Source organism: Hoplias malabaricus, chromosome 4 (genome assembly GCF_029633855.1).
Source record: "Hoplias malabaricus isolate fHopMal1 chromosome 4, fHopMal1.hap1, whole genome shotgun sequence".
NCBI lineage: Eukaryota > Metazoa > Chordata > Actinopteri > Characiformes > Erythrinidae > Hoplias > Hoplias malabaricus.
In genome coordinates, this window is record NC_089803.1 from 36,048,476 (window position 1) to 36,063,836 (window position 15,361).

Here is a 15,361-nt window from a genome sequence, read left to right on the forward strand (position 1 = left end):
ATTATTTTGTTGGTTGTTATTGGTAGTTTTCTGCTTAAATTTGGTCAGCAGTGTTATGTATGTTCTTAATTAATTTTTGTGGCTTCATTATCATTGTGAACATTGTATCAAAGATTTAATCCTTAACATTAAACTGCAGTAATATGCTCTCAATGTAACATGCAGTTCAGGAGGAATTTTGGAAATTAAAAATGATTTCTATTTTGTACTCTCTCTTTTTTTTTTTTTAGAGAGATTTGGCACTTTTTCAACTGTATAAGGATATATAAGAAAATAAGTATCTACTACTGTTATTTTTACAAAAAATATTGAATTTTTAGCTACTTTGTATGTTTTAGTAATATGCAATCTTATATTAAGAGTTTACGATGTATAAAAGACAAAGCTGATATGTAAATGGTGAATGCTACCGGATGTTTTAAATTTTACGTTTGGATATTTTTGTTCAATTAAACAGACAATTCCCTTAGCTTGTATATCTTCAGGTAAAAAAAAAACTAGTCATGCTTCAAATTATTAATCATTAACACCTGAATTTGTAATAGAATTATACATTAAAAATTAATGAGATGAAAAGTAATATTTCATTTTGTTGTCTTTTTTCTTTTTTTCTTTTTTTAGGTGGACTGAAAGCTTTCTGGCACACACTGACTACTGAAGCTTTGCCACTCTGAGGAAAGAGGCAGCTCCAAACTAAACACAGGAGAGAGGCAAGAGCACCATCACTCTTTAAATTTGATTTAAAAAAAAACTAACAAAAAAAAAAAAAAAAAACAGCATAATTTTAAATGATTTGATCAAAAGGATTTGTTGCAAATTCTCTGGAAATGTATCAGAAAAATAGGTGTGATACTTATGTTAATGGTGTTGTTTAAATATTATCAATGGAACACCCTATGTGTAGACTAGACTCAACAATATAGACTTGGGTCAAGATGAGGTCAAGTTCATTTGCCTGTTACAGAAGTGAGAACATGTTTTAAAGACTGTCAGTCAGTTTCTTGCATCACATGAAAGAGCCAGAGAGAAGTGAAGTGGTGGGATTTGCCATCATCTCCTTTTTTTGCAGGGTTTTTCCTGCTAGTCAAATTGTTGAGGTTAATTGCCACAGGGAAATGACCAAATCCAGACATTTTTGTAATGCTCCAAACCATTGGACTTGTTGAGAATGTTGCTTGTGCAATATTAAAGAAAAAGTTGGAAAAGGACTTTTTTCAAAGGAAACCATTATTAAGCGACGGTGACGTTCTGTACTCATACCTCAGTAGGTGCATCTTTACTAACAGAGCATTCTAATCTTTTAAAAGAATGAAGATTCAGCAGGACGTGTAAACTAGGGAATGTTATCCTTCATATTTAGTTACAAAATTTAGCACAAGTAAATCCACACACTATAATAATGATACAATTAAATTATGCTAAATAAAGGCTGGCATGTGCAGTTTTAATATTTTTAACCTTAGTTTTGTTATTATATAAGATGTTTTTTATTATGCTTTGTTGTGATGAATAAAAGGTCTAACATTTAGGACCACTCGGGGTCTGTCTAATTAATACATTTGAAGAACCCCAAATATCTTTATGTAGGGACCTAGAGCAATGCACAATATATAAAAAAATTTAGGGAGCCATAAAACTTTTATGGAGCCATAAAACAGGACATAGAACCAACCATGTTGGATGTCCTGATGCTTTGTAAGTGGTATTTCTCTGTGCATATTCATGTCATATAGTAAACTAAGGAATGAATGCAAGAATGAGGAAAGGAATGCATTTCTGAATGAACAGACATTATGATGGTTTGGTAGCATAGTGGGTTTCATCTCATTTTTTTATACTGAGGCTTTATGTGGTTAAAAAAAGCTCATACTTGTAAGCTTGGATATGGGTATTTTCCTAAATGTGAAAATTAGTTTTCAAAATGCCCTGCTTTTCCAATACATGTAACAGTCCCTATTGCTTCTCTTCAATAACAGAACTAAATGGGGACGAGTAATTAGTCATGCGCTTAGTCATGAAGAAGAGCCCTCACTACTCTGGAGTAACCAGTGTGGGCACATTATGGCATATTTAGTCATGATGATGAACTGCAAGTGTGTCCTTTCAGCCAATATTTTCACCCACACACTCCATACCCACTCACAGAGACACACATATTTCATGTGGTACAGTAATAGTTCATTTGTCAAGTCATTAAAAGCATTGTTTCTCATCATTATGCACATTTTTTGGACTATTTAGTTTAATCTCTCTGTTAAAAGTAGATTCCAGTACATCTTGCCTGGCTTGGAGATAAAGTCAAGCGCTTATGCTTGTTTAAAAGAATATAAACAGACTTGGACTCCTCCAGAGTCCAACCCTCATTCTCTTCCCTCTCGCATCCATTTCTGTGCCTAAAGCATCAACAAAATGGCCGACTTTCTTTCTGCCTAGAGACTCTTCTGCACTCATTTTGTGCATTAGCCAGAGTTGCCAGGTGAACACAGAGTGGTCAAGTATGGCAGTGAGGGAACGAAGGATGAGATTAAGCACTGCTAGGCTCAGAGATAGGGCTGGATAGTTAGATGAAGGAGTGAAGTACAGAATTCTCCTTTTCTTATTAAGCAGCTTAATTGTTGCCGACTGACTGCATATAAACAAGCAGCTTTGCACTGCCCTGGACCCTTCCCAGCTCCACTCCTCAAAGCTCTGACCTTGGGCCAATGCCATAAACTGTTGTTTTCCACTTGTGCAAAAAATACTGGCAGGGTTCTGCAATAGTTCTGAACCCCCTGCCACCCCACCCTATGTCCCCCCAGCCGCTTGGCTAGGAATACAACCTGCTTACAGTGCATAAGCGACTGGCACAGTAGCTTTGCTATCCCGCATGCTGCTGTATGCTAGCTCCTCTGGAATTCTGCACATGCCTGGCATTTGGTTACTCAGCCAGATGGTGGAAACAGCCCAGAGACAGTTCTACTGTCTGGTCATGCTACCAGAGCCTCTGACAGCACTTGCTAATAATGTATTTAGCAAGACAAGTTCCCTGGAAATCTATTCAGATAGCCAGTGCTAAAATTGTCATACTGTACAGCTTATGTTTTTTCTAAGTTTAGCAAAGTTTTTATGTTGTTGTTGTTTTGTTTTCTTTCCCCTAGCCTAGATACACATCAGAACCTTTTCGGTACAGGTCCATATGAAGGCATACAGATTAGCTTACATACAGTAAACATGGAACAACTCATCTCCTTTTCTTTAGGCTGCATCTTGCTTGGCACACAACACCATCCATATTGTGTTTATGAGAAAGTATTGGGAACCACATTGCATAACCGTGCCCACTACACACATATTTCCTCACCACCTCATATACGGCCACAGTGAGCGCACAGACCTCCAGAGCGTGGAGCTATCAAATAGGACAGTGTTGAGTCCCTCTCCCACAGGTCTGAGCATGGTTACAGTTCCAAGGAGCAGATGGCGTCACTGCATGGCATGAGATATCACAATGTGATGCATCCGCATATGTAAGGGAAAACGGCTCAAGCAAACCTTAAAGGTGAGGCAAGTTTCAGTGAACGTAATTTTCCACTGAAATTCAAAAGAAGGGACATTTCCTAGTTCCTAGTTATATGTCTTATAATAACTAATACTTAGCTAAACAAACGTTGTCAGGAGTTTATTAATTGCTCACTGGACATAATCAGATCTGTAATAATCTCGGTTGCTAATGCACTGCTTAATGTTAGATATCCTCTGGGTCTACTGTGGACCTTCGAACAGGGTCAAAGCATTTGAAAAAGCTCTATTAATAGCCTAGCAACAGATGCATTTCTGTCTCCCAATCACAGAGGGGCACAATCAGTGCACTGGGTTCGAGAATGCGTCAGGCCTGACAGGTCATCTCCGTCAGCCAGCGAGAAAGACTCCATCATAGCGTGCCGGCTGCTACTACAGCACACACCACTGCTCTGGGTCTCTTTAAATAAGACAAGTTCTACAGATTAACACATTTCACTGTGTCGGATCCAAAGGACCTAAAAATTGTTTACAAATTACTCAGTGTTGTGGTGTCTGACCTGATGTAGTCAAACATTTTAAAGACTACAGAGCGAAAGTCAGAGCGCTTCACTGATTGGAAACTTTAAAAGTGATAAATTAGAGTTAGGTCCATAGGTGATATTGGCAAGTGTTAGCATTCTGAATTGAAAACAGGATGCAGCTGGTCCCCCTGAATGAATGCAGGAGAATGAGTCAGAAGCTGAGTGGAGAAATGCTCAATAACTGTACTTGGCTTGTCATTGATGGGCGTTTTCATATTGTGTCACCAATCAGGCACTGAGAAAACACTGGCACTAACAGGTTCAATTTGGCCAACGTGAGCAGAAAACAGGTTCATAGATTCTGATTGAGCCACAGACATTTCCGCTTTGGAAAACAATGTATGCTAACATAGCAGAGATCATTAAGATCACAATCAAATCTTGTCCGGCACTATTTGGTATTGTACTTAATGACAATACCACAGTGCTTTAGCGATTTGAAAGGGATGTGGATGTGCCGTATTGTGAACAATGTAACTTTGTGGTTGTGAGCTAAGCCATATTCTGTCTCCTCTCGATATGCCCAGGCAACGTAATGTAACTGGATTGAGGAAAGACTCATCCAGTGCTCATTGATGGCTGGCTGCTATGCATTCCTCAGTTCTTTGAAGTCTGCAGTCAAATTCAAAGCCTGCCCATTGAAGCTCACCCCAGCAGACCCTCCCCTGTGTCAACCTCTGGGGCATTACAAAATGCATGAAGCCCTGAACTCTACTATAGTTTACTATAATTTCTCAGCCAGTTTCATGATAAATAGGTTTGGTCATGCTGTCTGGTTCTGTGTTTTGATAGGGGAAATGCTTTCGTAATTTAGCATATGGAAATCCAGCTTGTTGTTTTTTTTTTGCCGATTTAAGGGTAAGGACAAGGCTCTGGTGCATGTCTGTTATCTCTGATTTCTGATATAATATCCGTTGGAATAATTGTATTTTAAAAATAAATTACATTTTTTCAGTCTTAATGGTGTAAGGCTGGCTATGAATCAAGAGGTCATGGGTTTGATCCCAGCAGGTAACTTTCTGCTACTGTTACTCTAACCTTCAGCGAGGTACTTTAAGCCTTATGTCACTGTTAATTGACATCATGTGAGTGTAGATTCTCAGAAATGTCTTCTGGGAATGTTGGAGCCTTTATGAGCCTTATGTTTAGCTGATAACTGGAGAATGGATTGTTGTGATTATTCACTCATAGGGTGATGCTTTTGCAACTCATATATGAGACATTATTAACCTAGTTTGTGTGCAATAAAATTAATCTGCAGTACATCTGTGTTTGTGTTGGTACATGCTGGTAATCCATGTGTTAGATTTCTTGCCTCCACATTTTTCCACTTTTGTAAATCAGTAACTTCTGTATATGTTAGGTGTATTAGATGTGCTCACCCTCACTCAAGTCCTGTATCAGCTGCAGAGGTGATGGGGAGGTCATGGTGTCTGTCTCAGAGCAATATCCCCACCCCCCACCACCCCACTGTTCACCCAGGCCAGCCTTGCACATGTGTAACTGGAGCCTCCATCATGTATAAATAGTTGTTTCAGGCCTATGCCCGTTAACCTGGGGCCACAGCACCCTCGGGCTCCGTATTTAGCTTCCACTGCTTTCAAACCGCCGTCTGGATTTCTCCCATTTGCACTCTGGCCCCTTCAGTGGACAATCATAACATGTCCAAGGGGCACATTAAAGGGGCGTTTCATCTGAGGAGTACGGCATATTGTTCAGTTCTGTTCTTAACAAAATTTCTTTAAATCATTTTAAAACAGAATGATTTTACCCAAACCATTTTACAAATAGGTTTCAGTCCTTTTATGTCATTTCTCTCAATTCGTTTGTTGTGAAAATGTACTGTAATTAAAAAACTGGTAAAAGCAAAAAACAGAATATGAATAATAGTAATTATAATAATTTTGTAAGACAGCACCAAAATGCAACTCCTTGATTTGTTTGTGTGTTTTTATTGAGATATACACCACGATATTATCACAACATATCACCCACAACATTAAAACCGCTGACAGGTGAATTGAATAATACTGACTGTCTCATTACTGTGACACCTGGTGTGGGATATATTTGGCAGCAAGACATGAGCCAGTTCTTGAGGTTGATGTGTTGAAAGCAGGAATAATGAGCAGGCGTAAGGATCTGTGCCCAAGGCAGAGCGATGTACATGAAGTGTGAAGAAAGAGCTACTGTAGCACAAACTGTATTTTTTACATCATGTGGAGAGCTGCATGTATTCATGCATAGGTGTGTGTGTGTGGGGGGGGGGGGGGGGGCTCTGGCTAACCTGAGGAGGAGATGACAACAGGATGCATCATGAGAATAAGGCAAACTGGGAATCCTTAGGTCTTGGCATTCATGTGGATGTTACTTTGACACTTGCCACCTACTTGCCAACATTTTTGTTGATGATGTACACTCCTTCATTGCAACAATATTCCCTAATGGCCTCTTTCAGTAGGATAATGAGCCTTACCATGCTGCAAAAACTGTTAAGCAATTGTTTGAGCAGCATAGTGAAGAGTTGAGTGTGTTGACTTGGCCTCACAATTTCCCAGATCTCAGTCTGATTGAGCATCTGTGGATGTGCTGGAAGACCAAGTTGGATCCATAGAGGCCTCACAACTTATTGAACTGCTGCCTACATTGTGGTACCACACACCACAGGAAACCTTAAGAGGTTTTGTGGACTGCTTGCCTTTTTAGGGCAAGGTTGTTGTGGTGGCAAAATAAGCCCCTACACATTATTATGCAGATTGGTTTAATCTTATGGCTGATTGGTGTATGTCCATTTGGACAGATAAGTATCACTAAGAAACATACCAATGCATCACTACAAAACTATTTAAAAATATTGATTAGTTGCAAATAACAGACTTTAGTAGTTTGCCATTTGCAAGAGACCACAATCAGTGCTTCTTAAACTATGCATAATGTTGTGCATATTCTGGTTTGTGTTTTTATTGTTTACCATATAGCACCTAATCCTGGGAATAGAGGGTCATTTCTGTGCAATATGTACAACTTCTTGCATCAAGATATGCAAAGAAGAAAGATTAATTTTGACAGAGAAATAGATATTACCTGCCTATCGTCCATGCTCTGCTCAACTCATCAGACAGGATCCTCTGTTAAACCGCTGTAAAATCACACTTGATAAGTGTGATATATAACATTCTTCTTCATACATATCTGTTACTGTGTACTATTCTAAAAATACATACAGTGTATTACATGCATGTATTCTGTAACTGTGTTTTGAATCACCAGCGAGTGGTTGATTTGTCACCTGACCAAGTGGATTCACAAATATGTTGCATAGCAACAGCAGATATTCTGCCATCCTTCCCTTCCAACAAGGAACATCCCCTCAAATTTTACAACTTGATGTCATTACAGGGGCTTTGCTATGTTGAAAATAAACAGATTGAGACAAACCCATAAAAATCAAATCTAATATCTGAATATGTGCTTTAGTCCATAACGAAGTTCTTATTTTGGGTCTGATTTTGTCTTTTTTGTTTGTTTGTTTTTATAATTGCAGGGTAAGGCTAGAACCTTATACACAGATGGATTAATTAATAGCTGCTGTTTCAACAGAAGAAACAATCTGTTTGATGAAGTTCCTTGTACCTCAGGTACTGTATTCATAGGTAAGTAAGATTGAGTCAAGGAAGTTTAAATGCAGTTATATACATTTACTGGCAATTCTATGTTCCCAATGCTACTGATCTTCATACTTTTTTGTCTGATTTTGTATGCACTGTACAAATGATTCAGTCCTATTTTCGGCTTCACATGGACCAGTAGCAGCTCTGCAGTGCATCACACTGTCCTTTGGGGTGAGGTAGTAGGTTGTATAGTTTTAGGGTCATACCCTTCCTGTCAGATAACTATACAACTTACTGTCTTTCCTGAAGTGGCTATAATATCATCGCCATGCACAACGGCTCTGGAGATGGGAAACCACTGAAGTGAAGGCTGTGGTTGTGACACAGAGTTGGACTGAATTTTATTCTTACTTAGTTTGCCTTCCGTGAATTGCTTGGCCATCCAGTATGTCTTTATATCTCCTCTTCCCTGTGGTTGTACACTGCAGTGCTGGCTTTTTTTTTCTCTTTTGCTCTTCATTGTTATGCATGAATTCTCTAGAATCTGGTACCGTGGCTTTATCAGCTTGTTTCAACAGTTGCTCTCTTAACATCCGTTTGGTACTTACAGGAGAAAATGGACAACGAAAGTGAATGGATATTCTGCAAACGCCTTCATGTTTCACTGATGAATTCAAATTTTTTTTAATGTGTCAAAAAATTCTTTACTCCTCACTTTCAATCTTGTTTGTCTTTGGGGGTTTAAATGAATAGTTTTGCTGCAACACTTTGTACAAATTCTTTAATAAATTATATGAAATGTATTTTCTTGAAAATCTGAACTCCCTTTTCATATGTACAATAAATGTTATATACCTTTATATAATACAGGTGTGATAAAGTTGTGAAGTACATATGCACTCATCCAGCCTCCTCCTATTCTCCCTATGGGGCGGTTCCTGATGTTCGTACAGGGTGAGGTAGTAGGTTGTGTGGTTTCAGGGTAGTTATTTTGCCCCATCAGGAGATAACTATACAACCTACTGCCTTCCCTGGAGGGCAGCGATACAACACCTGATCACCAGCAGGGGGAGCCACTCACACATTATGTTTTTCCAGCAGCCAGGATGTTCAGGTATTTGAAAGACTTAATTTATGTGTTTGTATATAAGTGATTGATTGCTTACAGTTTTGGGCAGTTCTGACAAGTAAGATCTAATTAATGTTGGGATTTTTACCATGATACCTGCCATTGTTTATCATTTAATATTTTGTCTAGATTGCTTATTTTTATTGTGAGACTGTTGACATAACATAGATATTGTGCGTCTCTTCACCACATGATAAGTAGGAAGCATTTTCTAAACGTGTTGTTGCCCATCAAAAATGATTATAACGATTGTATAAAGATGATTCCGATTTTAATTCATCTGTTTATACTGCAAGCCAATAATAAAACATTTTGTTGACTCATTTCACTTTGCCCCATTATATTGATCATATAATTTACTAACCAACTAACAAAGGCAGCTGAGAGAGAGAGAGAGAGAGAGAGAGAGAGATTAAATCAACAGATGAAGGCATGAAATACATTTGGGCATATTTCCGTCAAATGCACACAGCTTTTACAGCAACAGAGTTACATTTTTCCATCAGTTCTTAGAGAAAGTTTGTATGTACAAACTGTCTGCCTGTCTCATCATATGCCTGAGAAGTTTAGAAATGTAAGAAAACAATGTATCTTTATATTTTCCTGTATAATTCCAAAATTATACTGTTCATATGCAGAGTTTTTTGCCCAGGTCACAAGGGAATGTCATTGACGCAAACATCCATTTAAATAGATCATGCGGTAAGTTGGGAGAAAGAATCTTGCTCAAGGACAAAGGCCCTGAAGCACAGCAGGTACACATCAGCTGACTTGAGTGCCACCAGCTCTCTGGACCAAAACTTCAACCTTCAACAAAATTCACCAAGAACTCCCAATGGGTTGTTTAAGCAGGTGTGTTTGTCTCATTCTGCTTCACTTGGAATCTTAGATCACTCCGAAAGACTGTACTGTAATATAGTGAACTCTGCTGTTCAAATCTCCTGTAACCTCAAATCCTGAGGTCAGTGAAAGTGTAGAAGATCTGAAAAACGTCTGGACAGTGTCTGTTCAAAAAACATCCCTCTGGAAAGTCGCTGAGATTCAAACCAGCAGGTGCTGTGCTGCTGGTGAATGAGTAATCCAGATGAAGAATACCTTCACTGCACACTCCTGTTCAACTCACCCAACCAACAGTCAATCATTAATCTCCCACCATCATGGTCATGTCTATTCACTGCCTACGTTTACATTTTAGGAAGGATGTGCGGGTCTGTTGTTACGGTAGTTTGCATACATCATATCCCAGCAGGACTTTATTCTCTGAAGGCTGACATTTTCAATGTTTACTGGAATGTGAATAGAAAAAGGTTTTGTATTAGGTCTCAAGGGCAAACATTCATGTGTAACAAGTGTCATAACCCCTAGAACTATGCTATGGAGCAGTGGAACCGTGTTCTCTGGAGTGATGAGTTACTTTTGTGACTGTGGTTGTGAGGTCGTTTCAGACTTAAATTCAGTCGTAATAAACATATCATTTACAAAACACGACAGGACTGTATCACAGGGAAAGGCATCTGTATATCAGATACAAAAACAGTACTGCTATTTATGTATTTATCCTTATTATTATATATAATTTATTTATTTTTTGGTAGCCCAGATACCATTCTAAAGTGAAGACATCCATCTTTTAATTTTCATTCATTCAAGCACAGTACACCATTTGGTGTAAAGATATCAGAATATCTCGAGGATCAGTTCTCAGTTCCAGGAGGGGGAATTGGTATCAGTACATCTGTAGACGTCTCACGAGGCAGCTGTGTCCTAAAGGCTAAGAAGTGGGCTTGGGACCGAAAGGTCTTTCATTTGATCCACATGGGGTGAGAGACTGAAAGAACAGAGCTTTCTCTTTCCTCAGCAATGTGCCCATGAGCATGGCACCTAACCCCCTACTACTCCCCAAGCACTGAGGTTCCTGTCCGCCACTTGGGATAGGTTTATGTTCTCTGCTCCTAATCACGAGTGTGTGTGTGTGTGTGTGTGTGTTTCCACTGCCACGGAAGGGTTAAACACAGAGTCCAGATTTGTTGTACTGCTGTGCAATGAGGTTAAAAGCATGATTTTTATGTTTCAATATTTTTCAATGTTTCATTTTTAGAATAATTGCACAGTACATATATATATATATATATATATATATATGTGTGTGTGTGTGTGTATTATTTTACGTATAACGTTATATTTGTCGATTTCCACTTTTAGAAATAAATTTACAAAGCCATTTAGAAGGTTTCTTACAACTATGAGGTACAAGTTTGCAGTTATGAGAAACTTTCTAATTGGACATATACATTCAAGAATAGTCAAAACTGTTAGATATTGAGTTGTTACGACTTCATATCTCATAATACAAGATGTGAGATAGGGTCTAAAATAAGACGGTAGCAAGTCAGTGTTGTTATTATTTATTATTAGTGTAATAATCATGAGACATGGTCTCTCAGTTTACAAATCATGACTAATGCTGCCACCTGGTGGTCCGTGCAACAAAGAAGTCCCGAGAGCCAAATAGCAGAAGGTCATGTTTAACTCGATACTGATAAATTAATAATAATAATAATACATTTTATTTGTAATGCACTTTACATTTCAAAGATATTGTTCTATCTGTGTCGACTTACGAGTGCATGTGTGTGTGTGTGTGTGTGTGTGTGTGCACGCGCGCATCTGTTCAGCCAGTGCATACCATCAACATGAGCCACACCAAGCCATGTGAGAACTCCTAGAACACCATTTGGTGTTCTGTACACCTAAGGAACAGAACAGGCCACTGAGTCTTGTAATGCATTGTCCTGGAAATGTAATGACCTGATTATTGACATGATAATGAAATTATTAGTTAATACACAACTACATATTTGCCATGCATTGTTTCTAAATATTTGTGTCAGTGATTCAAAAACGTCTCAAGGGTGTAGGCTGATTTCGTATTAGGTAAAACATGTCCAAACTTTTTTGCTGATACATATATAACGGGTTGCATTATGCATATATTACTTTTGCTTTTACTCAAAAACAAACCCTGGATTCTTTTCAAGTCCTCTCCAGATATCAGTTAGGACCTAAAAAAGTATATCTTCATCCATGTTAAATATTTAGATGCTATGTCCAAGAAAAGTGGGTTCGATTCCCGCTCCGGGTGACTGTCTGTGAGGAGTGTGGTGTGTTCTCCCCATGTCCGCGTGGGTTTGCTCCGGTTTCCTCCCACAGTCCAAAAACACACGTAGATACTGCATAGAGCAGTATGTAGAATATAAGCTTCCACCTTCACTCAGTATGTGGATATGTGTATCGTGACTGCAGCTGTCCTTCACATTGTGTGAATTTCATGAATGGACCAAATGCTCCAAAAATGACTTGGAATAAAATTACTAGTATTTACATTGACTTCCACTGAAAGTTAAGAAGGTTTTTACTTCTCCTCTAAAATCACTATTTTGGGAAATACGTGTTTTTAATTGGACAGTAACGATATGTATATTAGTATGTGTAATTTTATAGGTAAATATAATTAGTCACTGCTTCTGTCTTCACTTCCCCCCCTCCACCACTTGCCTGCATCTGGAAATCCCCCACAAGTCGACAGGTTCCTTATGTGTGTGTGGTGTAAAAAAACTCTAAAGATCTGAACTAGCTTATTTAGAGCATGATATGTATTTTAACTTATAACAGCACATGAACATGCTAACAGTGGAAAACAAAAACATTCTCTCTGAAATGGGTCTTTAAAGATTATAAAGGATGTCCTCTTAACATTTATATTTTGGTCCACTGAAGTGTTTTGCAGAAATGACTTTCAGGGAATATATATTTTCAGGGTCCTGTGTTGTTTAGAACATGACACTGTGAGGAAAGACTAACAGCCTTGCAACTTTTAAGAATGTTTTAAAGTTGGCTGTTGGCTGGGCTCATTCATTTGTTTTCTGTAAAACATGATCCCGTTCAGGACTGCGCTGGGTCCGGAGCCTACCCAGAATCACTGGGCCCAGGGCAGAAACGCATATTGGACACGGATCCAGTCCATCGCAGGACATGGACTTTTGACTAACCAATCCACTTAGCAACATGTTTTTTATTTTTTTGACTGTGGGAGGAGACCAACACAGACACAGGGAGAACACACCAAACTCCTCACAGATATAGACCCAGAACCCTGGAGCTGTGGCACAGCAACACTACTGTGCCGACTTGACTGGACTCATCTGATGTAACAAGTGTCAAATGGAACCCATAAATGTTTCTATAAAATATTGGTTCTCAAATTTTTAGAACAGGCACCATCCATTATCAAACTATAGCTACAAGTACCACAGATGATTCATATCATAGGGACACACACAAACAAACCTTTTTTTTTAGTGAAAGAGCTGAGCCTGGCCTAGAGACTAGATCACTGAGCTTTAAAATCAGATCTGGCTCAGCCACTATTTTTTTTTACAGTACTTCATCTTGGTTGTGTCGTCACTTTGGGAAGTGGTTAACAGAGTTCCTCACCAGTTGTGTACAGATTTTTCAGTAAATGTAGTACATTTTCAGATGTCCTCTGGCATATCACCTCAGGATGCTTCACGTACCACAGTTTGAGAACCGCTGCTTTAAAGTGATTCCAAATCACAGCGGTCTGGATCCTCTTCCTGGACCTATGACCATCACTCGTTTATGATGTGGACACGGACATCTACAGAAATCATGAAATGTAACGGGAGGCTTTAGAGTAGTGGCACATGAGTTGCTCCACATAATGCGGTGGAACTGTGTGTTCTGTAGTGATATTGCACCATATATTATTTTCAGGACGTGTTGGATTTGTGATTCAACACTCATCAACTACTAATGTGTGTGACTTTCTTTTTGTAAAATTAAAAGAGCTGTATTTTGCCTGTTTATATGCATTTTATATGTATTACTCTTGCTGCACACTGAAAAAATGCCCTTTTGTTGCAAAGACCCTGTGCTTGAAGAAATCTACTTCACAGTTGAGAAATCCTGCAGAATTAAGTTTGGAAGCCCCTGCTGACACTGCCCAGGGGAGATGGTGGAAGGGGAGAGGAGCAGAAGAGCAGATTTCTGGGTGTGTGTTGTAACTCAGTGCTGATGTCCTTGTGTTCCTTGTCTTTGGGGAAATGGTGGAGGCTGTGCTCACAGGTCTGGAGCAGTTCCAGCAGAGTCAGGGAGCTAAAGGGCTTTACTGCGTCACGTGGTCTGAGGAGCAGGGCCAGGAACGCAGCAGCTGGTCAGGAGCCACTGGAGCTCCACTCTCCACCCCAGAGTCAGTGTCCACTTGATCTCCATGTCTCTACTGAGACACCTCCCGTTCAGTTGTTTCTCAGCTTTATTGTTACTTTTACTTAATGAGAATAGAATTCACAAAAAGAACGTTCTGCAGTAATATTGTTTTACGCAGTTTCAGCTGTTTTTACAAGAGGATGCTGCTTTGTTTCATCAGACTCTAAACAGCGACATCTGCTGGTTAATGTGTTCTCTCTCTCGCTCTCTCTCTCTCTCTCTCTCACACACACACACACACATATACACACACACAGGATTCGTGTGAATCACCCTTGAAGTGCAGAGTCTTTGCAGAAATACCCTAGTTGCAAAGTTTATATGTGTCCCCATTAAAATTTCTACCTCTAAACCTGAACCTAGTAATTTATAGATACTTAATAAAGTGCCTAGATGTTGGGGAGTTAATGTAATTTTATGTTTTAGTATTTAATTTAATGTATGACCTGTAGATACTTGTTAAGGTGAGAGTCATAATGGATAGTTTAATTTTTTGTGGATGCCTCAAAATATTTACTTAATTTCTAGTATATTTTTTAAATCACAAAGCCTGGTGTGTGTGTGTGTGTGTGTGTGTGTGAGTGAGAGAGAGAGAGAAATTCAGCTATGCTTTATGTGAGTGGTCAGTTGGTCCTCCTCCTGTCTGCTCCCATGGCTCTGACTCAGTGTTGTCTGACTGGCTGCAGCTCTTTTTGTATTTGGAGGGACTGAAGCAATAGATACATGTTCTGGCCCAAATGAGTTATGTGTCCCTGGGTCCCTTCCAAGGTTGTACTGGCTGGGCACTGTCTGACCAAACATCTGCCTTGTCCTCCAACCCTCACCCTCTCACACACCATCTCTCACATATAATTAAAAATGATTCTTGGAGACGCAACTTTCTATAATGTTTAGGTCTAGCACTCATACATCTGCTTCCATTGATCAGAGGTTCTAGTGGGTGTTCTGTAGCTGGATCTGGATGAGGTGGGTTTTGGGCTATAGCTGAATTCGTCAGACAGTTGGATGTGTGGGAAGAAGGGTGGTGGCCACTAAATACAAACTCTGTGATTAATTTCATTGCAATTTGGAATTGGCTGAGTTAATGTCATGAAACATTTAACCTCATTGCACCAAGGCAATATAAAGCAGTTTGTTCCTGTAACATGGCCTTGTTTTTCTGTCCCTCTATTACTGTGCCACCAAGCTCTAGCCTGGCTTTATCATCTTTATTTACCATTTCAATTCAGGTTCATTTCAGAGTGCAAAATAGT

The 15,361-nt window shown here is 39.1% G+C and overlaps 1 long non-coding RNA gene across 1 annotated transcript in view; it reads left to right on the top strand.

Annotated features, from left to right (window-relative positions):
• The window catches only part of LOC136695681 (uncharacterized), a 13,128-nt gene extending 3,921 nt beyond the window's left edge, over positions 1-9,207 (top strand). The window contains exons 2-4 of the long non-coding RNA XR_010802332.1: positions 622-710; positions 7,627-7,735; positions 8,647-9,207. This is a non-coding gene — a long non-coding RNA (uncharacterized lncRNA). The remainder of the gene's footprint in view (positions 1-621; positions 711-7,626; positions 7,736-8,646) is intronic.
• The last annotated feature ends 6,154 nt before the right edge of the window (positions 9,208-15,361 follow it).